The sequence below is a fragment of the Aedes albopictus genome, chromosome 2 (assembly GCF_035046485.1).
Source record: "Aedes albopictus strain Foshan chromosome 2, AalbF5, whole genome shotgun sequence".
NCBI lineage: Eukaryota > Metazoa > Arthropoda > Insecta > Diptera > Culicidae > Aedes > Aedes albopictus.
Genome location: NC_085137.1, coordinates 369562082 through 369588646, shown reverse-complemented (window position 1 = coordinate 369588646; position 26565 = coordinate 369562082). Strand labels below are relative to the sequence as shown.

The 26565-nt window shown below is 39.0% G+C and overlaps 1 protein-coding gene across 1 annotated transcript in view; it reads left to right on the top strand.

The window, feature by feature from the left end:
- Nucleotides 1–354: 354 nt before the first annotated feature.
- LOC109430537 (uncharacterized oxidoreductase YoxD) overlaps nucleotides 355–26565 on the top strand; it is a 99775-nt gene continuing 73564 nt past the window's right edge. Inside the window, exon 1 of the transcript XR_009997910.1 lies at nucleotides 355–3104. The gene's annotated coding sequence lies outside the window, so the exon portion shown is untranslated. The remainder of the gene's footprint in view (nucleotides 3105–26565) is intronic.

The following is a 26565-nucleotide window of genomic DNA, read 5'->3' as shown; positions in this document are numbered from 1 at the left end:
GACTGTACCGAGCAGTGGAAAAAGGACGACAGGAAAGCAAAGGCAACTATTATCTTGCTCCTCGAGGATAGCCAGTTTTCGTTGGTGAAGAACTGTGTCCTCGCGCGTGATACCTACGAAGCGTCGAAGGGATACCATCAGAAAACGACACGGTCGGTCCGGGTGTCGCTACTGAAAAAGTTGTGTGCAGTGAATCTGGCCGAAGACAGTGACGTGGAGGAGCATTTGCGGGAATTCGACGATCTTTTCGACCGCCTTGATGCTGCTGGTACGACATTGGATAAGGACACGAAGATATGTATGGGGTACGAAGATATAATTGGGGTCTCCAATTAGCCTAGTGGTTAAGGCTATGGATTTCCAATCCGGAGACGGCGGGTTCGATTCCCGTTCGGGTCGGAAAATTTTCTCGACTCCCTGGGCATAGAGTATCATTGTACTTGCCTCACAATATACAAATTCATGCAATGGCAGGCAAAGAAAGCCCTTCAATTAATAACTGTGGAAGTGCACAAAGAACACTAAGTTGAAGCGAGGCAAGCCAAGTCCCAGTGCGGACGTAGAGCCATAAAGAAGAAGAAGAAGAAGAAGATATGTATGCTGCTTCGAAGTCTGCCGCCGTCGTTCGATGGTCTAGTAACAGCTCTGGACAGTCGGGCAGATGACGACATTTCGCTCGATGTTGTAAAATCGAAGCTCGTCGATGAGTACAACCGACAGCTGGAAAGAAGAGGTGGATCTGTTGGGGGAGAAAGGGCCATGCGATCCACGGAAGGTAAGTCGGGGGGAGATCCTCGAGTTTGCCATTTCTGCAAAAACGTTGGCCATATCAAGCGGAACTGCCGTAAGTTCCTAGCAATGCTGAAGGAGGAAGCGGATACTTCCTGCACCAGTTGCGGCGAATGCGGAAAGGCCAAAACCGCCCAAAGTGATACGCGAAGTGTTGCATTCACCGTCGGAGAAGAGAATTTCAATCGCTGGGTGATTGACAGTGGCGCAAGTGCGCATATGTGTAAGGACAGATCATGCTTCGAATCGTTGGAAGAATTTTCTGGGGGTAACATCATTCTTGCGGATGGGAAAACAAGTGAAGTTCAAGGTGAAGGACAAGTTGTAGTGCAAGGCATTGATGGTTCTGGCGAAACCGTTAATATTACCATGAACAAAGTGAAGTTTGTACCCGAACTAACCACGAACTTGATCTCTGTTGGACAACTGGTTCAGAAAAACTACAAAGTGTCTTTTGCCAATGAAACATGCGACATAGTGAATACTGATGGTGAAGTTGTTGCAACTGGATCTCGACGTGGCAAACTGTATTACCTCAACATGGTGCAGGTTTCGTTGGCCGCGATGGATGGTCGGAGCCACCGGCAGGAACGACCTGCTTACCGATCCAAGGCTGCTGTCAAGCAAATCGTGGACGAGCGATTGGCTACGGGAGTCAAGATGAATAGCGGTTTGGAATCGATCCTGCGATCAAGGAAAGGACTCGAAGTTTACTGCAAAGCTAAACAAGTTAAGTCAAGTTCCGGTTACAACAATCGTCGTTGCGGAATGCGGGAGTTCGAAACGGAATTTCGACGGCCGAATGGCTTCGAGGGTTCTACAAGGCATGTCACAGGACCGGACGATCTCACCGAGACGTTGGATGATCCTGTATGGTTCGACACAATCGACGACGAAGCTAGATTGTTCTGAGGAAGAGCTGTTACATTGAGGGGGAGTGTGGGAATCTACAATGTTAATCTCTTCCAATAATTAAATTACTTGTGTCTAACCCTGCCACACGCATTCCCCTTGATACTGGTGTGCGCGTCCAAACATGTAAAGAACATTTTTATATGAACGCAATCATTCGATCGCTCGCGACCAGTCAGAGCTGTACTTTCGTGCTAATTAAACCTAAGTTCGTTTTTCCTAAGTAATCGCGTTTGTTATTTCTCCACCATACTCCGAAACACCTTTGGGCATTCCGCTGTTGCACCTTGGATTCTGCCAACAATACTTAAATATTTCAATAAAGCTTCCGGAACTTTACCCATGGCATATTGTTGATTGAGATGTACAGTTGCTGTATGCATACAGTTGTCGTTTGCATAATTGTCCAAGCGCTTTCAATAATATCAAAGAAAGCGACACAGTTATGCCTAGAACGTTAGTGTATAGACGAGACTCTATCATTGCTGTTTTTAATTGCTTTTATCTATCTATCGAATCAACGTAGATATGTAGGTTGAATCTGCACAAACGAAAAGTTGTTTGATATGAACACTGTTGTGGCGTAGAATTTCGTCGGCACTGTTGTTATCGTGTATTTACCTGCGGGCAAAAACAACTCCACCAGATTCACAATAATTTTCAAAAGCAAATGTTTGCATCCAGTTCGATTGTGCAAGTTCCACACATAAATGGTGATATCAGATAAGGTTGGTAGAGACGATATCTTTCTTATGTGAATTCGGGGTAACATGTTGTTAATAGAAATGTTATTTCAAATAGTGCATGTATTTTGCGATCTTATGGAAACTTTGTAGTTCTTCTAAATATTATCTGAAACGTATGAAGCAAAACTCTAAACTTCGAGGTTAGTATATGTTTGGATCTTGAGTGAAATTTCAAATGTTATGCAAAACTTAGCTGAATATAAGCCTTCCAACAATGACTCCATTTTTAAAGCTAAATATAATATTATCATTGATTGAGTAACACATATCGTTCGAGGAACCACAATTTGAACAACCTATTTTTCGGCTGGTCGAAATGTGACAGAGCGCGTTAGACAAGCTAAGTGTTCCAAACGTCACAAGGCGAGCAGTGCTGTTTGCACAACTTATCCCTGGCAGATAAGGAAGACAAGACCAAAAATTGATAACGGTTGTTCCTTGTAGTTAGGGTTCCATTTGTGCTTCAGTAACAAATGTATTGTACCGTGTAGGCTACGTCAGTTGAATTGATAACGAACCAAATTACAGAAAAGTGTCTGCTGTTCACCGCTGACTTCCAGCAACTGCTGATGAATGAAATAATATATTGTGATTTTAAAATAGATTGCTGCAATGCTGCAAGCATGGTTTTATCGAAAAGAAAATTGCACACCGAGGGTAAGATAACAGTGTTATGTCAACGATTTGAAATAGCATTTTTTTCCTATCTGTTTGGAAATTTTAAGAATATATGCACTCTTCCAATGTAGTGGTTTGTTATACTTAAGTAATATTATTTTTTTCTATTGAATACATCTTTTTAAAATCAGTCGAAGAGAATTTTCGAAAACATGTGGCAGACAGATGAATGGGAACAGTAAATTGATATTCTAATAAACAATTTTTAAGATCAATATACTGTATGCTATCGGCACTCTTATTATGACTCCAAATTATTGGCATCGTGGTTCAAATACCCGCGAATCGTTTTGTTGTTAGCTATATTTTTGCAAATAACAGACAACTCATATAACTTCTCTTGTTTCGATCAAAATAAGGCATGTAATGCTTCGGGAGCGCCTCAACAGCTTGAGGCACAAAAAGAGGTCCAAAAATAGCACTCAAACTGTAAAATAGCCAACGTAAAGTACCTTACCACAAAAAATATAAACAGCGTCGTTTCTTTGGCAACTCTCTTTGCTGTAGCCGCCCAGCCCATTAGCGTGGTTCTATCTATCTAGCATACAAATCATCATTGGCAGCAATTTGATTCGTATCGAATAATCGCAATGTCTAACGGGAAGCGGCATGAGCGTAAGCAAGAAGCGAATAGGACTGGCAAAGCCTTCCACGTGGAAACCATTCCGAATCGAATGGTGTAGGTAAGGTGGCTCGCTGAAAACGTGAAGGTTCGCTAATGTCTCAAGTGAGCAGAATACGTACACCGATGACCTACTCTGGGTTGGCAGAAAATTGACTACGAAGCAGTCCGCCGGGAATAAACAGCACGTTGTCACCAATCACAGTATGTAGAATACACACAGTTTCGCATTACCACACATAATTTATCGAACGATTATTGCGGCTGCTAGACAATACAATGGACTTTATTATTGGATGTTTTTGCGATCATTCGATGACAACCACCGTGTTGGAGCTACACGACATGGAGCATACCGAGTGGTTAATGAAGCGAGCAAATTTGATTAGCTGCGATGTGACCAAATAAACATACGATATCGGGGTGCAACTCAACGAATCCAAGTAAATACTGGTGTTAAATGAGTAATTCAGTTGCCGCAATTCAAGCAGTAACAATAAATGCTTGTAAAGTTAATTTGCTGAAATTTGTCGCATTGCAAAAGATAAGATGCTGTAGAAACCCATTCTTCGTATCTAAATTCAAGTTATATTAGATAAGACTAATCCTCTCGATGGTTCATGGCTAAATATGCTTTACTAGAGTAAATTTGGTCGAAAGTGAGAACGTGATTGAAGAAAAAACTTCCAATACATTGAGAATTAAAAAATCGAATAATCCAAACGCAAGAAATAATTAGAAAAGTAACAAAATGTGCTGGTCATAATAAATCACTTAAAAAGCATTTGATAAAATAATTGAGTGATCTTCAAAATACAAACTTTTAGCCATCTTCTCGATTGCCGGTCTCTGCACAAGTAAGGGAAATTATTTCCAACGCAAAACATGGATATCATTGGTCCATCGGAATTACTGGTTGCATTCTTCATCTGCATGAAGCCTCAAGGCAGTTTCAAAAGTATACAAGTAAGAAATGCCACATGCATCGAAAAAGGACACTCCTTGTCGTGGTATGCAATTGGTGTTTAATGCTTCAATGTCGGTATTCTCCCGCAGTATTTACACGGGCTAAATGTTGGTAAGTTTCGATCTTCCGCCCTGTCATGTTTAAAACCACGCCGTGACCGCTGACGACCGCAGATAAAGGTAGCCTCAATGTCGAAAGTCCGACCCATTCGGATGACGCGTCTCGCTCGGATGGCCAGCTACCAGTCAGTCCTCGAAAGGTGTTAATTATGGAAGCAATAATAATCAGGTTCACTGCGAATCGAACAACACCACGAATGGATCTGGGCTGTTGGGGGGAAGTTCTCCATCATCCTCTCTCGTGTGCTTACAATTAGCAATGAGATGTCATTGGAGGAAACCTTTTGTGTACGTTTCGATGCGCAGACCGCGAAGCTGTACTCTGAAGCTGGATAAAATAGCGTTTTCATTCGTTTTACAATACATCGGAAACATGTCTAAACAAGGTTTCACAGTTGAATGCACTGAACTTATAAGGGCGTTACTTAAGGTGCTCTTCGTCTAGCTTCCTTAGCTTAACGTCCCAATTGAGTGCGTTTCTAAAATAGTTGCCCGTAAGAGGAGGGGGATTCGCTAATATGCAATAGTGATTCAGGACATGCCTGTGCTAGGTGACCCTCCGCCCTTTGGCAAAATTAGGAAAAACCCCCAAACTTTTATTGTGGATGACCCCGACTCTAGATCTAAGAAACGTGTTCAATAGCGCCAGTTGGGCGGCTATTGCCGATGCACTCCTGCATCTGAGGATACACGGGTACCTATACAAAATCCTCCCAAGTTACTTCCAGAATCGAGTACTAGTTTATGACACAAAGTTGGGTCGGAAGTGCTTTCACATAACCTCAAGAGTTCCGCAAGGTTCCATCCTGGGTCTGGTTTTATGGAATGTCATGTACGACGTTGAGGTTAGAGTGGGGGTGGAGATCGTCGACATTACGCTGAAGTTCTACGGTGAATCGATCGAAAAAGTATAATTGACTGCTGCCCACTTGATCGTAGTTGTGGAGGAAAGTCGGTACAGCAAGCGGTGATCAGTGTAGGCGATTGACTATCACTTTGAAGCGCTCCTTCAAACACTTGGACTTGATGATCACCGATAAGCTTGCCTTCGTTAGCCACGTTGATTATGCCTCACGCAAAAAAATCTACGGTAAAAATAACCATACTTGACGTAAAGTCAAAAGGAATTTGTCAATGAGTTGGCCGTAATGAGAATGTATGATTGTTTTCGCAATCCTGTATTATTGTTCTTCAATCGGAATTCTGATTAAAATAACAATAGTTTCAAACTTCTGACGTGTGTTGTCAAGCTCGACATCTGCAATATTATGGTAGTTTCAAAAAAAGTTTTCTTTTAATTTCAATCATATATTCATTGGAAAACAACATGCTTGTTTTTTTCTATTCTTCATAATAAAAAAAAAGATTCTTGCAGAAAAATAAGGAAATCTTCTGATTAATCTAATTTACAACTTTTCAAAAATGTCTTACCTTGTATTTCACATGCCGCACTAATTAAAGGTAATTTTTAATTAAGCGTTTCATTTAAAACAGCTTTGCATAGCTTGAAAACTAACCCTTTCCTAGCATTAGCAAAGTAGTAAATGCTTTGCAAAACAAAACATTGTGCTTGGTTTGACAGAAGTGACAGTTGCATCAAAATACTCTGCTTGATTTCATGATAAATATTGTGTTTTTTACAATCCTATTCGTCACCGAGGGAATCGTCAGTTAAATGAACATAGAAACAAAGTAGAAATATTATAATTTCCACAAGAGTCGCCATAAAATACTGGATTGTCACATATTTTCAAAAGAATTTCAATGTGGTAATTCAACAAACATTATTTTAGTTTCTGTCTAGGGTGCAAAAGAGATATAGTGGGACTCTCCCCAATGATTTCCTATAGCTCTACGGTGTGTTTGCCAGCAAGCGCAAGCTTTTGTCTAGTGTCACCTCGTTCATGCTAAGGTATGGTGGCCCAGCTTGGGGCACGGCACTAAGGACCAAAAGCTACCGTGGTAAGGTGGAAAGGTACTTATAGGGGAGACTTGATCCCTTTTTCTTAATTTACCTGAAACTTTAAGAAAAAAAAAACACAAAACTAGAACCGATCTCCGTTCAAAATGGCAGGTAAACATCAATTGCAAGTTAATAAACAACAAAAGGCCTTTAAATTATTGTTAAAGTTTACAAAACTGTGTTTTTATGGAGGCATGTCTTATGATGTATTTTTCAAAAATGGGTGACACTTGATCTCCCTTTGAGCACATGGTTTATTTAAAGGGAAAATAATTCCAGAATCTCCCTATTCATTTTCTTTTCAAGTTTTCTTGTATTCTCGATGAATATGGAGTGTTTGAAATTGTAAGATTTCCTTAAATTTCTAAGGATATGCCATATTTTCAAAATGGGGAGACTTGATCCCCCTTTTCTTGGCTTGTACTAAAGCTTTAATTATCTGACACATTTTATCGTTGAATAGACTAGAATTCCAAGTAAGTAGAAGCTTCCGAATAGAATTTTATTTTTCGCATGTATAATGGGTGTGTAATCCTCGAGGGATCAAGTCTCCCCATTTCACTATTGTGTATACTAAGCTGAATTAATTAAAATACGTTAACAACAGTCTTATTTGGATAAACAAGTTTGAAAATATTTTATTTAAACTATGTGCTGTACAATTTTGACACGATTTGGTTCAATTTTCACAAAGTTATTGAGATTTTTCGAGATCGCCTAAAAGATTTCTGAAGGACTGAAAACAAACCATTAGCCGTTAAAAAATAATGCAATGTACAATCTAAATCATTTGTCCAGGAGTAGTTTTGGAAAAATTATGCTAGAAGAAAAATGTTTTTGATTCCGAGCAAATATGGCGGATACTACGTGGTCAGCTTTGAGCATCACTCAATCTCTTCAGAAAATTCTCAAAAATTTTCTTTGAATCTCCAGAAATGTCTCCAGGAATTCCTTTCATCATTTCTTGAAAAAAAAAACCTTCAATACTTTTTGTGTAATTTCATGTGGTACTTCTGTGAAAGGAATATCTGAATGAATTTCTGAAAGAATCCCTCAAGGAATCTCAGGATATATTTCTGAAGTAATCTGTGCCTAAAAGCAACCTTCAGAGATGCCAGCCAAATTTTCCAATGGACTGCTGAAAGAGTCTTTGACAGAATTCCCGAAAAAATCTCTGAATTTTTTTTGAAAAAAAAAATATAGATGAATTTCTGAAAAAAATCCATGGAAAATTTTCTGATGCTAACATTTATGGAAAAAAATCTTATATCACTGAAGGAGTATCTAGAAATATTTCTAGAAAAATCCTTTAAGAAGTTACAGTAAGAACCCATGGAGGAGATTTTTAGTTATTCTTTTGTTAAATTTATGTAGGAATTTTTAGAGATATTCTTTGAAAGATTTCTACAACAATTTAGTGAGGTATCTTTGGAAGAAATCCTAAAAGAATTTCCGAGAAAATGCGTGAGAGAATACCCGTAGCAACTCCTGAAGGGATCTCTGAATGAATTTCTGCATGAATACCTGCTTGGAGCCGTGCAGAAATTTATTGAAGAATCCCTGTACATATGAATTTAAAAAATAAACCGGTGGAGGAATTCCTAAAAGAATCCTTGGTGGATTAGTTTATAAAGGAATTCCAAGAGATATTTCTGTTCATCTTCAGTGTGACGTAACGTCTTGAGGACGCTTTGAGGAGGGAAGGAAGATCAGCAAAATGTGACGACCCATACACAAATTTCAGAAATACCAAACAAAAAGTTTGCCTTATGAGGGACGGGGGTCTGAAGAGGGACCATTTTTGAGTGATGCATTGTAGGATAGCGAACCACTTGGGCAGCGGCCGGTATTTTGGGCACTCTTCGCTATAGCTCAGTGAATTCCAAACCAATTGACTTGAAATTGTGTACACGGCTAGATACTAACCGTATCTCATCGCGTTCCAATTGGTTCAGAATTGGTTGAGTTATAGCAGAAAAGTGCCCAAAATAGGGCCACTGCCGAGATGGTTCCACTTCCCTATGCAATTTCTTTTCAATAGAGCAATTTCAAACTATAGAAAACTATAGAATGTTCTCAGGAAGGTTATGCAGGAATCTCTCGAGATTTTTTACAAGAAACTCGTGGACGTATTTTCTGTGGGAGATATTTCTGAACGTATACTTTCAGTCCTGGGCACCCACAGTGGTGCAGAGGGCCAAATTGAAAAATCTCTATCTTAGTAGATTCCCCACCATCGCATTTTATTTCTGTCGACTTGCTTTATTTCGTTGTTCTAAAATTAAAAGATACAACACTGATTACACTCATTCGAGGAGGATTCGAAAAGTCGGTACAAGGTACATATACATATTAGACCTGTTCACTTTGAAACTTTTTTTCTCCGATTCTCCGTGACACATCAAATTATCAATCCACATGCAAAAACAAGTCTTCAGTCCAAAATTGAGCCAAATTGATAACAATTTAAAGGTGTATCAAATCGATTTTGTGTTTTTTAACCGTTTTCACAGAAATTTACTCATAAATCCAGAAAATTGCTCCGAAAGGGTGCCGAAAATACCGTTAGGATATAGTTAGCACAATACTCTACAACTTTGCCGAAGATACTACGGTGTTTAAATTGCTTATTTCGAAGCTATTCAATAATTTTAGTTGAAAAATCACGAAAAAACACGATATTTTTACGATTTTACATATAAAAGTCATGTAATTTTACATTATTTTAAGTGACTAAATTAATTAGCTATTTCTCCTTTGTGTAACGAACATTTCGTCCATACATTGTTTTTGTGCAGGAATTCGTTTTCAATGTCTAATTATCAAAAGTATGTCACGTTGATACTAAAAATCGCGTAGAGTTGCCAGTACGAATTAAAACAAAGTTACCCATGATTAAGACGTCATGCCATCGTATTCTAATGTCTTTTGATTCAAGTATCAGAAATGGCGCAGATGATAAGGCTCGAGCCTGCGGATCAGAAGGTCCCAGGTTCAAGCTCAAATACATAATAAACTTTTCTTTGTAGCAGTTAGGATGATGAATCTGCCATGAGCCATGGCCCATGACTTACACGCAATCTCCCAAATAATGATGATCGGGACCTGCCAATTAAGCCCATTCCAGGGCTAGCTAGATATTTAGTTTACTTGTTGACAAGAAATCGTGTCGACGAGATCAGCTGGACGAAATATTGGACATCTGTTTGATATCGATTAATTTAGCTAAAACAATTCAATACGATGATGGAACTGCTTCTGGATGCAAAATTTATCATACAACTGTGGAGATTACTTGCATCTATCTAGCCACAAGCAACACAACTACACGATAAAGGGAAACTTCATTCTTACAATGCACTCTACGGTTTCGAAACAAGGCTATGATGTCAAATTGCAATGAGATGCAGAGTGTAGTCTCAGTAACTTATAGCTGGATCGAGACGCAAAAAAATCCTATTCCAGGGCTCGAACCTTGAATCTTCGAATCGGCAGTCTCATGCTCAACCATCTACACCAAATTGAAACTGATACAGATGGTCCACTGCACGAATTTATTCTGGCCTGCTTACTCTCACACGAAATTTGACGTTTGAGCGGTGTCGGCACCTCTCAAACGTCAAATTTCGTGTGAGAGTAAGCAGGCCAGAATAAATTCGTGCAGTGGACCATGCGACAAAGAAATGTAATGACGTTTTAATCATGGGTAACTTTGTTTAATTTTGTGCTGGCAACTCTATGCGATTTTTAGTATCAACGTGACATATTTTTGATAATTAGTCAATGAAAACGAATTCATACACTAAAATGATGTATGGACGAAATGTTCGTAACGCGTAGGAGCAATAGCTAATTAAATTAGTCACATAAAACAATGTAAATTTACATGACTTTTACATGAAAAACCGTAAAAATATTGTATTTTTTCGCGATTTTTTAACGAAAATTGTTGAATAACTTTGAAATAAGCAATTTCAACACCGTAGTGTCTTCGGCAAAGTTGTAGAGTATTGTTCCAACTATATTTTAACGGTGTTTTCTGTACCTTTTCGGTGCAATTTTGTGGATATTGGAGTACATTTTCGTGAAAATGCTCGAAAAACCACAAAATCGATTTGATACACCTCTAAACCTTTATCAATTTGGCTCAATTTTGGACTGAAGACTTGTTTTTGCATGTGGATTGATAATTTGATGTGACACGGGTAGGTCAAAAAAAGTGAACAGGTCTAATACATATACATATACATAACGCCGGGAGGAATATCTTGAAAAAAATCTGAAATATTCCTAGAACAGACCTTTAGAATCTTCCATAAAATTCCTGGAGAAAGTCTTCAAGGATTCTCTCAAAAATGTATAGCTGAATTCTTGTTAGAATAGTTTTATTGATGCACATGATTTCCATGATTCGCAAGAAAAAAGGCATAATTTGTTCTCTATGTACAGATAACAAATTATTCTGTATTGACGGTTTTAAAGGACTAGCGGTCACGAAAATAAAATAAATATCACGCCGATTACGCCGCCGTCGTCGCGCTCCTAAGTACCTGAAAGTCATCTAAAACTTTCGGAAATGCACTTAAAAACCTATCGGACCCATGTAACGCACCCGAGGCCCTTAGAACCCCCACAAAAATGCCCCTGTTACACCTCTGAATCCCCCTTTTGTCTAAAATACCCTTGAAAGCCCTCTCAAAGCCCGTTTGACCCCCCTTACAATCTCCTTGTCACTCGTCCATCTTAAACTTCTTTGTAACCTTGAAATCCATATATAGGTAATTCATTATCTGTATCCATTGAGAAAACCATTATTATTATTATTGCGCATTGCGCGGTTATAAGTGCGACGATGAAGGGCGGAATCTCAAATAAAAGTGCGATTTTGCGTCAGATCGTTCCGGTGTCTTCACCGCACTTATTCATTAGCTCGTGATGAATAAGTGCGGTGAAGACACCGGAACGATTTGATGCAATATCGCACTTTTATTTGATATTCCGCACTTTGTCGTAGTCCAGTTAGCAATGCAATAAACTATATTAGCTTTATTAAGGAGATTTTCAGCCCGCGGCTAATTCATCTCCAGAAAATAAAGGAAAAGATCTGAAGATACCTTAAGGGTATCAGCAGATTACAGAGTTTTGGCACAGTATTTGCCATAAATCTACTTATTTCTGATTAAACCTATTTTCTCATATGGGCCAGAAGGGCTACAAAAATATCCTGCCAATGTGTTTTAACTGTCCGATCTAAAAACTTGCTTGTTTTTTTTTTTTTTGTTTGAGGCGGCTTAGCTTTAACAAAAAAAAAGGTTCCAAGGGTTTCGCGAGGGGAAGAGTGCTTGAAAGAGGTAGCCTGGCCACCTCTAGGTGGCAATCCGCCAACCTTTGTAGGCCAGGATGCCTCGAAGTCAAAGAGAATAAAAGAGGGAGTAATCTGCGAAGTTACAAGCGGGGCTTACGACACCGGGATAGGAGATCCCGGGCTGCCTAGAGCCGAGAAGCAAATTAGATGCTGTTGTATGTCTGTGCGTCCTTGAGAAAATTTATCAGTTGCCTCTGAAATGATGGGTCATTTTGAAGTGCTCTGATTACGTTGGTGATGTCATGTATTCTTCTCAGATCCTCAAGAGCTGGACAGTGGCTTATAATATGCTCGGTTGTGCAGCGTTCCCCGCACGATTCACAATGTTTGCAGAAACCATCTGTATGTACCACCGCTCATATCGTGCGACATTCTGCTGTGTCCAGTCCTTAATCTGGATAGTACGACCTGCTCTCGCCGGGGGGGTAAGTCATCCCACGGGGCGGTAGAAAATCATTCTATTTAAGCAGTCCTGATTAATTTTGCATTTAAAAAAAATAAAATTGTGCTCGTAGTAAATTAAATAATGTTCCATGGAAAAATTGAATTGCACCATACAAAAAAAATTCACCATAAAAGTTTGCTCCATAACTATTATCAAATCAATTGCTCCAAAAAAAATGGAAAAATCTAATTTACATTGCACTACTTTTGTGGTGCATAATTTAAACATTGTGGAATTTGCAGTCAAAATAGATTAACTCTACTGAAGTGTAGAATTAGCTGTTAGTTAAAATACACAGACTAACTCTTGCTCCAAATGCAGCATGCACAGAGCGCATACAATGCATCCAGCGGGTTTCCACAGCCAGGCGCTTTCGATGGGCAGGGCGTGTTGCAAGAATGTTGGATAACAAGCTTGTAAAGATTATGTTTGCAAGAGGTTTGGACGGCACTGGAAGACATTGCGCACAACTGGCTGGCAGGAATCTGACATTCCTGGGGTTTTCAGGAAACGGCTACCAACGAGTTTTGTGGCGAAAAAATAGACAAATTCTACCGTGACGTTACAACGTTTTGACGCCTTTTCTGTCAGATTTTTAACCATAACTCGTAAATTCGACCGTAAATCCTAAAATATTTTTACATATTCGGATTCCTTGTAAAATTTCCAATTAGTAAGATCTGTTGAACATTTAATTTTCATTGGGAAAGTACCGTAATCCGGGGTCAAATTGATCACTTTAAAACAACTTTTGCGGATAACATCGGTGCCTGTTCAAATTTTGCCAAAAGAATTTCTGTAAAACCAGTACCCAGTGGATCTCCATGGAACCATGTGACAGAATTTTGTTTAACAAATTTAAACTTTAAATTAAATAACTCCAAATATCAAAATATTGGAAATGCCACTTTGGGGCGAAATTGATCAGTATACAATTAAGCATCGGTTGGAAAGAAAAATTTCCTTCACCGCTTAAAACCGAATAACGCGTCTAAAATCTTACAACTAGTGAATTTAATACTTTAAATGCAAAATTAAATTTCGAAATTTCCCTTAAACGCCTAAAGGTAGGCAAATGCATTTGAAATAAGTGATTTCTATCACAATAAATGACTATTTTTTCATAAAATAAACTTTTTATAACAATTTCATATTCTGATTAGCTGCATAACATCCCAACCAAGGCTCCACAAAAATGTTAAAATAGAGAATTTACAGGAAGTCCTATTAGCATTTGATTGTTTAGCAGCAATGATTTCAGCTAAATGAGAAATACATTGCAAATTCCTTGAAAAAATAAGGCAAAACTAACTTTTTCTAAAAAATTAAAAGTCTACACTCATCTCTAGACATCTACGAATCAGTTGACGTAAAAAGTTTAAGATCATTACGACGCTTAAGAGTTCCTCGTATGGAATTACAATGTAGTACCCGAGTGATCAATTTCTCCCCGCTGATCAATTTGACCCCGGTTTACGGTATGTTAAAAATGGGAATAAGTAGCGTGACGTTGTAACGTCACGCTACTTATTCCCATTTTAACATACTTTTCCAATGAAAACTAACTGCTAAACAGATTATACTTATTGGATTTTTACAAGAAATCCGAATATGTAAAAATATTTGAGGGTTTACGGTCGAATTTACGAGTTAAAGTGGAAAATTTGACAGAAAAGGCGTCAAAACGTTATAACGTCACGGTAGAATGTGTCTAAATCAGTCTTATCTTGCAACGAAGCTGAGCTAAATAAATGAATGATTCGACAGACTTATTGCGCAAATAGGTAAAAGACAACAGAACAAAGTTCATGGATTATTAACATGCCATAGCTAGCTACTCAGCAATGAAATGACGACACTGATACCAATCTGTTGAACATCGGTAGAGTTACCATTTTCAAACTTGGTAGGTTTTCAGATTCATTTGATTGATTCTACATAACCCATCGAACTGTTCTGACGATTTTTTTTTCTCATGAAAATGCTCCAGCTAATAGTTTTTTGGTGCAGTATAAACTTTCGGGGATTGCCAGGGCCCGTGGCGCAAGTGGTCACACGTTTGCTTCATAAGCAGATGGTGATGGGTTTGATTCCATAATGGACACCCGGGGCGAAATGGACACCCCTGTTTTTGCCGAAACCGTTGACTTTTATGTAAAACTTTCAATGCATAAGTGTAAAGGAACAAGTTCATTGTTCTATTTTTCAAAAGTACCATTTATATTCCTTCAAAGTAACCAAAATATCATTGAAATTGAAGTAGGGGGATTAGGGGCATAATGGACACCCGGGGCGAAATGGACACCCCTGTTTTTGCCGAAAGCGTTGACTTTTATGTAAATCTCTTAATGCATAAGTATAAAGGAACAATTCATTGTTCTATTTTTCAAAAGTACCATTTATATTTCTTCAAAATAACCAAAATATCATTGAAATTGAAGTATGTTTTTCATATGGTGAATTTCTTATAATTTCAAACAGTAGCAAATAAGGAATTACGAGTGTTTGAGTGTGTCCACCATAAAAACAAGTGAATTGTTAGCTTATCTACTTGTATACGCAGATTTAGCAATGGATGAAGTATTATATTTTGGATCAGAACTTACTCAAAATAGCAATTTCAATGTTGTAGTCAATTCGGGGCGAAATGAACACTGGCAATTATAAATGGATGTACGCGCGTTGCATACTGTTAGGCGTTTTAGAGAGTTTGGAAAGAATCAATCTGATTATTTTAGCCTAAAATTTATTTAATTAACTTTGATGTTATGTAAACTCGTCTAAGATGGAGTATTATATCTGTGGTATTGATCCCCGTAGGCAAATTACTTAACTGGTCGATATTATCAAAGATACAACATAAAACATGAAGGGGTGTCCATTATGCCCCGATGGGTGTCCAATTCGCCCCATACCTTTCAAGCCAGCCCCAAAAAACACACCGTTTACAATTCATTATTTCTTCACAATAATGACATTCTACCTGCTGTAAACGATTGAAATACGTAGGAAACAAGTTAAAGTTGTAAGCCAACTGATAATATGTTAAGTTGTTGTCTGTTATACAGGCCTAATATACTCATTTGCTTAGGGTGTCCATTATGCCCCTAATCCCCCTATGTTTTTCATATGGTGGATTTCTTATAATTTCGCAGCAGCAAATAAGATATTACGAGTGATTGAGTGTGTCCACCATACAAACAAGTGAATTGTTAGTTTATCTACATGATTTAGCAATACGTCATTCATATTTTTGATCAGAACACACTGAAAATAGCAATTTCAATGTCGTAGTCTATTCAGGGTGAAATGAACACTGGCAATTATGCATGGATGTACGCGCGTTGCATACTGTTTGGCGTTTTAGAGAGTTTGAAAAAAATCAATCCGATCATTTTTGCCTAAAGTTGCCTGAAGTTATATAAAATCGTCTAAGATGTAGTTTATATCTGTGGTATTGATCTCCGTTGGCAAATTACTTAACTGGTCGATATTCTCACAGATACAGCATAAAATATGCAGGGGTGTCTTTTATGCCCCGATGGGTGTCCATTTCGCCACGTACCGTAATCCGGGGTCAAATTGATCACTTTAAAACAACTTTTGCGAATAACATCAATGCCAAATCAAATATTGCCAAAAGAATTTCTGTAAAACCAGTACCCTGTAGATCTCCATGAAACTATGTGACAGAATTTTGTTCAACAAATTTAAACTTTAAGTTAAATAACTCCAAATATCAAAATATTGGCAAAGCCACTTAGGGCCGAAATTGATCAGTAAACAATTAAGCATCGGTTGGAAAGGAAAATCTCCTTCTCCGCTTAATTTCGCTCTTCTAAAACCGAATAACGCGTCTAAAATCTTACAACTAGTGAGTTTAATACTTTAAATGCAAAGTTAAATTTTGAAATTTTCGTTTAAACGCCTAAAGGTAGGCAATTTCATATGAAATAAGTGATTTTTATCACAATAAATGACTATTTCCTCATAAAATGAACTTTTTATAACTATTTCATGTTCTGACTAGCTGCATAACATCCCAGCCAAGGCTCCACAAAAATAATAAAACAGAGAATTTACGGGAAGTCCTATTAGCAATTGATTGTTTAGTAGCAATGGTTTTAGCTAAATGAAAAATACATTGCAAATTCCTTGGAAAAATAAGGCAAAACTAACTTTTTTGTTAAAAATTAAAAGTCAACACTCATCTCTAGGCATCTACGAATCAGATGACGTAAAAAGTTTAAGATCATTACGACGCTTATAAGTTCCTAGTTTGAAATTACAATGTAGTACCCGAGTGATCAATTTCACCCCGCTGATCAATTTGACCCCGGTTTACGGTACCTTTGCTGCCAGCCGAAACGCGTAACGCTAATTATGCTGTTCTTACTACGTCATCGAAAAAAGCCAATCCACTGAAACCAACAGAACTGATCAGCTCGAATCAGTGCAAGTCAAGTGGAGCAGGAAATCCAAATTAGACATTACCACGACACCTAAAGAATTGCCGCACAAGCCTATTCAGGTATTTTATAAAAAAAAAAAAAGATGTGAAAATTTAATTTTTGTTTTTTTTTATAGAAAAAACTATTTGATAAAAGTCTGGAAGAAATATCGCTCATAACGCGTACCATTGGAGACTATGAAAAATGATGTCGAGAAAAATGAATACATATAGGCATTCGCACTATGTTGTTAAATTCAACAGCCATCATCTTGACTTGCAGGACGTGGCGAGTTTGGTTTCTGGACATTATGTATTCCTTTCGCGAGTTTTGCTACGTTTCTTGATCATACTAGTTAAGAGTAATATTTTTTTTTTTTTCAATATTTCAGGGAAATATTCGAACCGGTTATCAATGTTTTGATGTGCCTGATCAATACCGACAGTAAAAGTAATGAGGTCGATACATTTACGGCAACAAAAATCTTCCAGCTCGGAATTTTTGAAGATATCAGACAGCTATATAATGCCACAAATCACCGAATAGCGACGACTCTGGCGGAGATTTTTAATCAGCAAAAAGACACAATAGTGCCAATTTGTTTTGCCCACAGCTTTTATCTGATGAAAATTAAGATTGATGAGGACCAAAGGCTCTATGGAGCCTTTTGACGCTTTACGGGAAAAAACTTCCTTGAGGGCGGCAGATTTGCTGTTCAGATTAGAAAGCCAAGTAAACCGTATTGTGGACATCACTGGAATAGTTTTCCCATGGCCAAAGACGTGGAAGGCGAAGGATGTGTCGTGCTCCGCAGCAGACAGATTGTTACAACTGCGGAATATATGCGCTGCACTTCGCCGACAAAATCCGCAAAGGTTTGCATAAACGAAGCTTATAAGACTTATTAATATATTAATCAATAAATAATCATCTTAAAGGGCAGACAATCTACAACCAGAAATTTTATCCAGATTTGAAGAGAATATGTTTTTTCAACATCTTGCAAGGCAAAGTAAATCTACAAAAAAGTGTGTAACAACTGCTGCGGGCAAATCAGTGAAAACAAAGAATATTCTATTATTTCAGCAAATTTCCCTCCAAAGATATAATAAAATTTAATGGGAAGACGTTCGATCACCAGGATTGATCCAACAGGACCTCAAAAATGATCCTTTAACATCGACAGGACACTACATCCTCACACCCCATCACCTTTTGCGTTTAAGTGGATGAAAAGTCGAATATTGTTGAAAAAAATGCAAATTTCGACATTTTCCATGCTTATTTTGTTCGACGAGGAATGAATCAGGACTTAAACAGCATGATCCTTCTGGATTCGTAAAAAAATATCCTCAAAAACTATCTTGGATTATTGCCAGGATTCTATTAGAAAATATAAAAATCATAGGACGACCGGATTCCTTCGATTCGCCTTATATGCGAAAAACGCCTAGATGTATACATTTTCCTGATTTTTTTTGTCAGAATTTAACATTTTATCGGGGAAACAAATAGAAAATATAAAGAAATTTTCAAATTATAAGATGAAAATAGAGCCGCCCAGAAAAATTCTCAACAAATTCTATGAGTTTTACGATTTTGTCTAATTGTTTAGGTATTTTTTCATCAAAAACGATTATTATTTTTCATCCCCCCTTGACGAGTCTGTGACAAGGAGAAAATGTGATTTGTTCCGGCCTAATCTTAAAATGTTAGAACGGACTGTCGCTGCTAAATCAAACTTTTCTGATCACCCTATGCCCAGGAAGGTGACATTTGCCAATGAATTCCATTTATTCTTCTGCATCTCACGTGTTCTTCTTGGTCGTTCCGAGTGCCCTCGAAAAAAAAATCGTCTTGCTCAAATGAACCGACAACTGTCTACCTTATGGGTTCACGATGCATACAGAAAGACAGGCAAAAATGCCATCATTCATACGCCTCTCAAGAGGACAATTGGCTCAAGAAGAAGGCGTAGGGGTGGATTTGGTCTCCAACTATACGTCTATCTATAGAGAGCTTCATCGCCCCGATCGAGAATAATCTTGAAACAACACACGGCATTCTTTTTTTCCGTCTGACTGCTGATTTTGCACCGCAAGGAAAGAGCGAATGTGACAAAGTCATTGACGGTGCAATTTATTTGTCTTCGCTCGCTCCTCGGCCCGTTCGGTGGTTTCCTATCCGAGACTGCGCAGGAGATTCGGATTTGCACTTATTGGACGATTTATTTGTCAACGGAGTTCTCGTTTGCATAGCAATTCACGCAAGCAAAAAAGTGACTAGCAAAGTGTAGGAATAATTCCTGCTGCTGCTGGCTGTTTGTTGCTGCATGCATGATTGAAGAAGTGATTTGTGCAGTTGTAGAGAGGGTCGCATCAATTCGAATTTGAAACATTGTTTCATCACGTAGTGTAATCAGTTTTCTTGAACTTGAACTCCATTTCAGCTCATATTTCACATTTATTTTTGAAATTCGTTTCTAATTATCCCAAAAGCTGTCAACAGACGAAAAGTATCAGTTGAAGAATTCCGAAATCTACCAATTATCATTTCTCGACAACGGGTTTTCTAATCTACTCTAACCGGAACTAGATGATATGGAAATCACGAAGAGACCACCTTCAAGACAAAATTCTTCGAATTCATCATAACTTACAAGCAAGGGACATGCTACGAGTCATTTTCCCTTCCCAGAAACCTTTCCGGCTGATAAGTGAGATGCACTGCTTATAGTTCTACATCGAACATAGAAATATGACACAAAAAGTCAACAAAACCATAGAAGAATCCGGGAGTACTCCTTACTGTGTGCCTTACTGCTCCGCATGTATGCATACATCATGTTGGCAAAGCTGTCGGAAGAATGCACTCCGGTTTTTTTTTCTGCCACTGCCACCACATATGTCGAGAACCGCCTCTTGATCCGTCCACACTCCACAGTGCGAAACGGAAAGAAGGAGGCAGCGAAAACCTTATAAATATGCGACTCCTATCTGTTGCAACCACTACACCAGGCGAATGACACATGTTGCGCGTTCCATAAAGTAACTCTTGGCGGACATTGTCGGTGAGATATGTCGGCTGGTTCGTATGTCTAGGAGGAAAAAAATGTGAGAGAACATAAAATTATCAACGCATTTTTCTGAAGGCCTTTGCGTTGTTAACAACATCGTTATGCGATATGAGGCTAACACTGATTGTTGATTGCGTGTGTTCTGGTCATTAACATCGCTACACTAATCACATCAGCACTTCGATGAAATAATTTTCGTCAAAGTAGAATGCGCTTTTAACTTTTGCATCTTTAAAGAATAGGAAATTGTGAACAATAGAAATGCTTTTGAGATTAAAAGTATAGATGGCTCGATTTTGCATAATCTCAGTTACATTGGAGATTCTACAAAAATGACACTGGAGATTTACAAAACAATACATTCAGAAATGTTTCATCTAATGTTTCGTGATTTCCATTTGAATTCCTCTTGCAATTTCTTTGGTAGTACTTATTTGATATTTAATGGGCTACAACTCGTAGCAGTGAGTCTACGCCGAATGAAGAATTCATCTCCACTGACTGGTCTCGGTCAATCGCTTCCAATCGCCCCAAACGTTAAGAATCCTTGGGTTCTACTCAACTGCAAAAAGCCTACGTGAGCGCAGCCTTCCACAAAGTCTGCGGTCCCTTCCTGGTTCTCTGCTGAAATGGTTTTTGCTTGTCAATCCTTCGAAATACGAGCGACATGCCCAGCCCAGCACAGCTTGCCGTGTTTTACTCGCATCACTATATGTATTCATCTTTACCGGTACAATTAGTAGTTCATGCGACGGCCCAGGAGCTTATGCAACTGAGTGATAAAGGTTCCGTAAAAGATTACGAACGATGACGTAATTTCATCCGTTACCCGTACACTTGAATGAAATCCGTCAAGCGTCGCACGAATCAGTCTAATCAGCTTCGCCGCAAAGCTATGTTCGATAATAATCTGTTGTAACACGATTCTCTCCACTAAACCGTACGTCGCCTTGAAATCGATAAACAGATGATGGATCGGCAATTTGTACTCCCAGAATTTATCGAGAACCTGCCGCATGGTGAAGATCTAATCCGTCCTTGATCGGCCCTCACGAAAATTCGCCTGATATTCGCCGTTGAAAGACTTCTTAATAGGCCTCAGTCTGTTAATCAGAACTCCGGACAATATGTTGTACACTGAATTGAGATACGTTGTTTCTATATAGTTGGCGCCTTCCAGTCGATGCCCTTTCTTATATAAAGGGCAAATGAGACCATCCAACCATTTAGCAAGTAAATCTTCCTCCTCCCATATATTCAATATAATACGCTATAAAAGTTGATACAGCTGCTCGCTGCCATGCTCGAAAAGCTCGGTCGGGAGTCGAGCAGTTCGTCCTTCTCAGCAGCCTAGTTGATCTTCAGCCCTCTAATGGCTGTCTTGACCTCGTCTAGCGTTGAAGGTTCCGCAGGCTGCCCGTCGTCTCGATTTTTATTATGTATGTCGTTCTTCCCTTCCCACTGTTCAACAATTCCCCGAAGCACTCTTTCTCTCCACCTTGCAGCTATCACGGGAAAAAATTCGTTGCCGGATCCATGACTAAAATGTTATGAAATCATAAAACTTGTCGCTTCATGATATTGTAACTACAAGTCATGATATCGTGACGTTAACAACGATTATCATGAATAATAATAACTGATTCCATCAACAAAAGCCATGGCCGTCAAAAGCGTCATGAAAAAAATGAACTCGTTTTCATAAATTGAATACCATAAAGCATAGTCATGGTAGCATGGCTCTAAGTCATAAAACTATGACGCTGAGTCATCTCAACCAGACGCTGAGTCGTATAAACATAACGCAGAGACATAAAATCACGAATCACAACAAACGAATTTGGGCACTGTAAGCGTTACGCAAACCCTCGCGCAGAATCACCTACGCCATTTTTGTCACTTCTGTCAAGGCGCCTTTTGTGAGCGGCAGTGTTTTCCGGTGAGATTTTTTTTTTGGTTTTCGAAATAGTGCAGTGAATTGTTCTTACTTAAATAGTAGTTAACTATATAATTATTGAACTACATTCCAGAAGTTGAAAGTGAAAAAACTCTATATTCCGGCACAAAACTCCGGCCAGCTTCATCAGCAGCAGAACAATCAAGCTCACGTAATGATTTTATTACTACTAACAATTCATACAATTAAGCCTTGCTTTATTTTATTATATATATTTTTTTGAATAGAAATCTTTTCTTTTCTATGTAGACGGCGGGCGACATGGTACATAAAATCAGCACGCGCTTGGTTTTCTTTAAGGAAAAATTCGAGAACCTTAATTTGCAGCCGCAAATTGTTTCGGTTGGGGCTTCGCGGGGAGACGGAGCGGTCCTCATTATTTTCGGGGGAGCGGAGTACAAGGCAGACCACATCCTCCATGCCATTTGCATTTGCATGCAAGTGATATATGTTTTGAATCTCCAGTATGCACCACACTGCAAGCCCCTCTGGATGTTCTTGCAGGCTCATCTGTTCAAAATCCCAGCGGTTAATCTACCCAAAAGCACCCGCGATTTACTGCGGGCTATTGAGTAGGTTGAAGGCACAATGATGAATAAATATTGACAAATACCAGAATCATAAAAATTACTTCAATATTCAGGAACCTTGTTTATGATTTCAGAGTGCGTGCTTCACGATAACATGACCTTAAATGTCACTTTGCACCAATTAATCCGATAGTATAAATTACAAATACTAGAATCATGCATACTGCTTATGTTTCTATACCATTAGGTAATAAACTTAGAACATGCTTTATGATAACATGACCAGTACTACCATTTTTCGCAAATCGATCCAGTACCATAAATGACAAATACTTGCACCATGAGTAATGCTCAAGCTTTCATAAATTTAGTTCATAGTTTGAGTACGTACTTCATGATAATATGAACCGACTTACCAAATTTCGCTAATAAAACTGGAACCATAAATGACAACTACTAGTTCTATGAATACCGCTTCTGGTTTTATGAATCTAGTTAATAGATCTGATATTCATGGGCATGATATCATGACTTAACTTACAAATTTTTGTTAATAAATATTAAAAACGTAACGCCAAGGTGGCGTTACGGCAACATGAGTCATGAAATTATGACCTTTTTTGTGGTGTAACATGAAAACACACATTTTACGCGAAATCATGACTCATTTAGCATTTTCCAAGCAGCGGATTTTTTTCCCGTGATACCATTGTTTCTCAGCACGCCATTGACAGTTTCGTAAAACCTCCGCACATCATTCTGCTTCATTCTTTCTTGCGCCTAAGCTATCACATTCAACTTGTGTTTTTTTTTTTCATTATGCGGTGGATTCCTTTTTATGGTTGCTCTTGCTTCCCTATATCGCTTCCTGTTCTGACGGGTCCCCGACAGCAACATGCGGTTTTAGTCAACATTGTCCCCATATCGGTTACCCTCTTGCACTCTTTGTCCAACCACCCGTTCCTAGTTTGTCTTTGAGCAGTATCGATCACCTCCCCCGCTGCCGTACTCATTGCTCCATGGATAGACTCCTACAAGGTGTTGAGATTATCGCTCTCGTTGATCTCACTTGTCCGCTCGTCATGCTTTTGGTGGTAGTCAGCTACTGTACCGTCTACTAAAAAACTCTGGATGTTAAAACGCATCGATCGCCTGTTTTTATGGCGGTAAACTCCACAGCGTATTAGACGCCATTCTCGTATTATCCACGATTTTCTTAAGCACTTAACGGAATTCTTTTGGGAATTCTAACAGGGATTCCTTCGGGAATTCCCTCAGAGGATTCCTCCAGGAATCCCCCCTGTGCTCCCTCCAGTTATTCCGACAGGGATTCCTTCGTGAAATCCTTCCGGGATTTTTCCCATAAATTTCCCCAGGGTTACCTCCGGGAATTTTCTTTAGAATTTCTCTGGGAATTCCCTCCGGTAATTTTCCCTGGAATTTCTTCGGTAATTCCCCCAGAGTTTCCTCCGGGAATTTCCCCAGAGATTCTAGCGGAAATTCCTCCAAGGATTGCTCTGAGAATTCCCCTAGGGATTACTCCGGGAATTCCCCTGCGATTCCTTCTGGAATTCACCCTGAGTTTCCTCCGTGAAATCTCCCAAAAGTTCCTCCAGGAATTCTGAAAGGGGTTTTTTCGTGAAATCCCGCAGGGATTCCTTTTGGAATATTCCAGGAATTTGCACGGGAATTTCTCAAAGGATTCCTCCGGAAATTCCTCTAGGGATTCCTCCGGAAATTCCCTTAGGGTTTCACTCGAGAATTCCCTCATTGATTTCTTCGTTGATTCCCCCAAAAACTGCTCAGAGAATTTTCTCAGGGATACCTCCGGGAATTTTCCCAGAAAATTCTCCGGTAACTCCGATAGATACTCCTCCGGGAATTCCCCCTGAGGGGATTCCCTCAGAAATTCCGACAGGGAGGGGATTTCCGAAGGAATTCCGACAGGGAGTGGATTCCCAGAGATATTCTGACAGGGAATTTCCGGAGGATTCTCGGGAGGAATTCCCGGGGGAATTCCTGATGGAATTCCAGAAGAAATTCTCAAATTTTAGGAAATACTCCTGGTTTCTTGAGGAAATCCCAAAGGTGTTTATGTTGGAGAATTTCGGGAAGAATTGCTGGAGGGATTTATGGATGAACTTCTGGAGAAGTTTCCGTAGAAATTATTGGAGGAACTTCTGATGGAATTCCAGGAGGAACTTCTGGAGGAATCTCTGCGAGAGTTGCTGAAGAAATTTCTGGAGGAACTTCTTGAAAAACTTCTGGAGGAATTATTGAGAGATTTCCTGGAGAAATCCATGGAAGAATTTCCGGATTAACCTCTGGAGAAACTCCTGGAGTAATTTCCATAGACATTCCTTGAGACACTTTAATAGGAATTCCAAGAAGATTTTCTTGAGGAATTCCTGGAAGAATTTTTGGAGGAACTTCTGGAGAAATTTCTTGAAGGGTTTCTTAAAGAACTCTTAGAGGAATCTCTTTAGGAATTCTAAGACGTATTTTGGAAGGAGTTTCTGGAGAAATTTTTAAAGGAAGAATTCCTGGATTAACCTTTGGAAAAACTCCTAGAGAAATTTCTCGAGGAATTTTTGTAGGATTTTTTTGAGAAATTTCTGGAAGGATTTGTGGAGGAACTCCTGGAAGATTTTCTGGAGAAATTCTTTGAAGATTTTCCGGAGAAATTCTGGGAAGAATTTTAAGAGGAATTTCTTGAGGGATTTCTGGAAGAGTTTTAAGGAGAAGTTTTGGAGAAATTCCTTGAGGTATTTCTGAAGGATTCTGCAGGAATTCCTGGAGGAATTGCTGGAGAAATTTATTGAGACATTTCTGGAGGATTTCCTGGAGGAGTTTGTGGAGGAGTTCCTATAGAAATTTCTGGAGGAACTACTGAAGGTATTTCTAGAGCAATGCCAAGAGGAATCCATAGCAGAATTCCCGGAGGAACCTCTGGTGGACTTCCAGGAGAAATTGCTCCAGGAACTTTTGAAGGAACTCCTAAATTTCTGGGTGAATTCCAGAATGAACTTGTGAAGATTTTTTTGTGGAAGTTCTGGAGAAATTCCTTGAGGAAGTTCTGGAGGAATTCCTGGAGAAATCCTTGGGGGATTTGCTGTAGGAACTCCTAGAGTATTATCTGGAACAATTCCCTGAGGAACCCATGGGATCTTCCAGAGGAATTTCTGGAGGAATTCTAGGAGACTTGCCCTACGAGTTTTAGGAGGCAGCCCCGGAGAAATTTCCCTTGGAATTCTTGTTGGAATTCCCGGAGTAATTCGAGAATGAGCTCTCGGGGGGATTCTTGAAGAAATTCCCGTGGAGATTTTTAGACGAATTCCCATAGAAATTACCATTGGAACTCTCGTAGGAATTCCCGTATGAATTTTTGTAGAAATTCCAGGAGGAATTCTCGTAGAAAATCCCTGAGAAATTTTCGGGTGTCTTCTCGTAGGAATTCCTGGTCTGATATGAATTCCAGGAGAAACCCTCTGTAGTGAATGTGCCAATTGATTGAAATTTGTTGAGCGTGCTTTTGAGAAGTACTAGATTAGCGTTGACAGGCATTGGTGAACATGATGATTAGATGTCGCATACGTGTGCTTGATTTTGTGCAGAAAGTTGGACTCTTCATTCTTTCAGTAAATGAATGAAAGGGGTGAAAAGAAGATGGCTGATGGCCACGCTCAAGCTGAATGATGGGAGAAGTGTGCGTGATGACTTTTGAATGGACAGGGAGAGAGAGAGAGAAAGTAAAGCAACAAAGATTGGACGGGCATCAGTTAAGACAAGGTATTTACATATTCTAAGGTAGTCTTAGATGTCAAAACTGGCTGAGCGGCCATTATTTTTTCACCGTGAGAAATTCTGAAAACAAATCCCGCCTCCTCAAATTACTTTGAAATTGTGCTTCCTCTGCTTTTCTCCACAAACTAAACGTCATGCTCA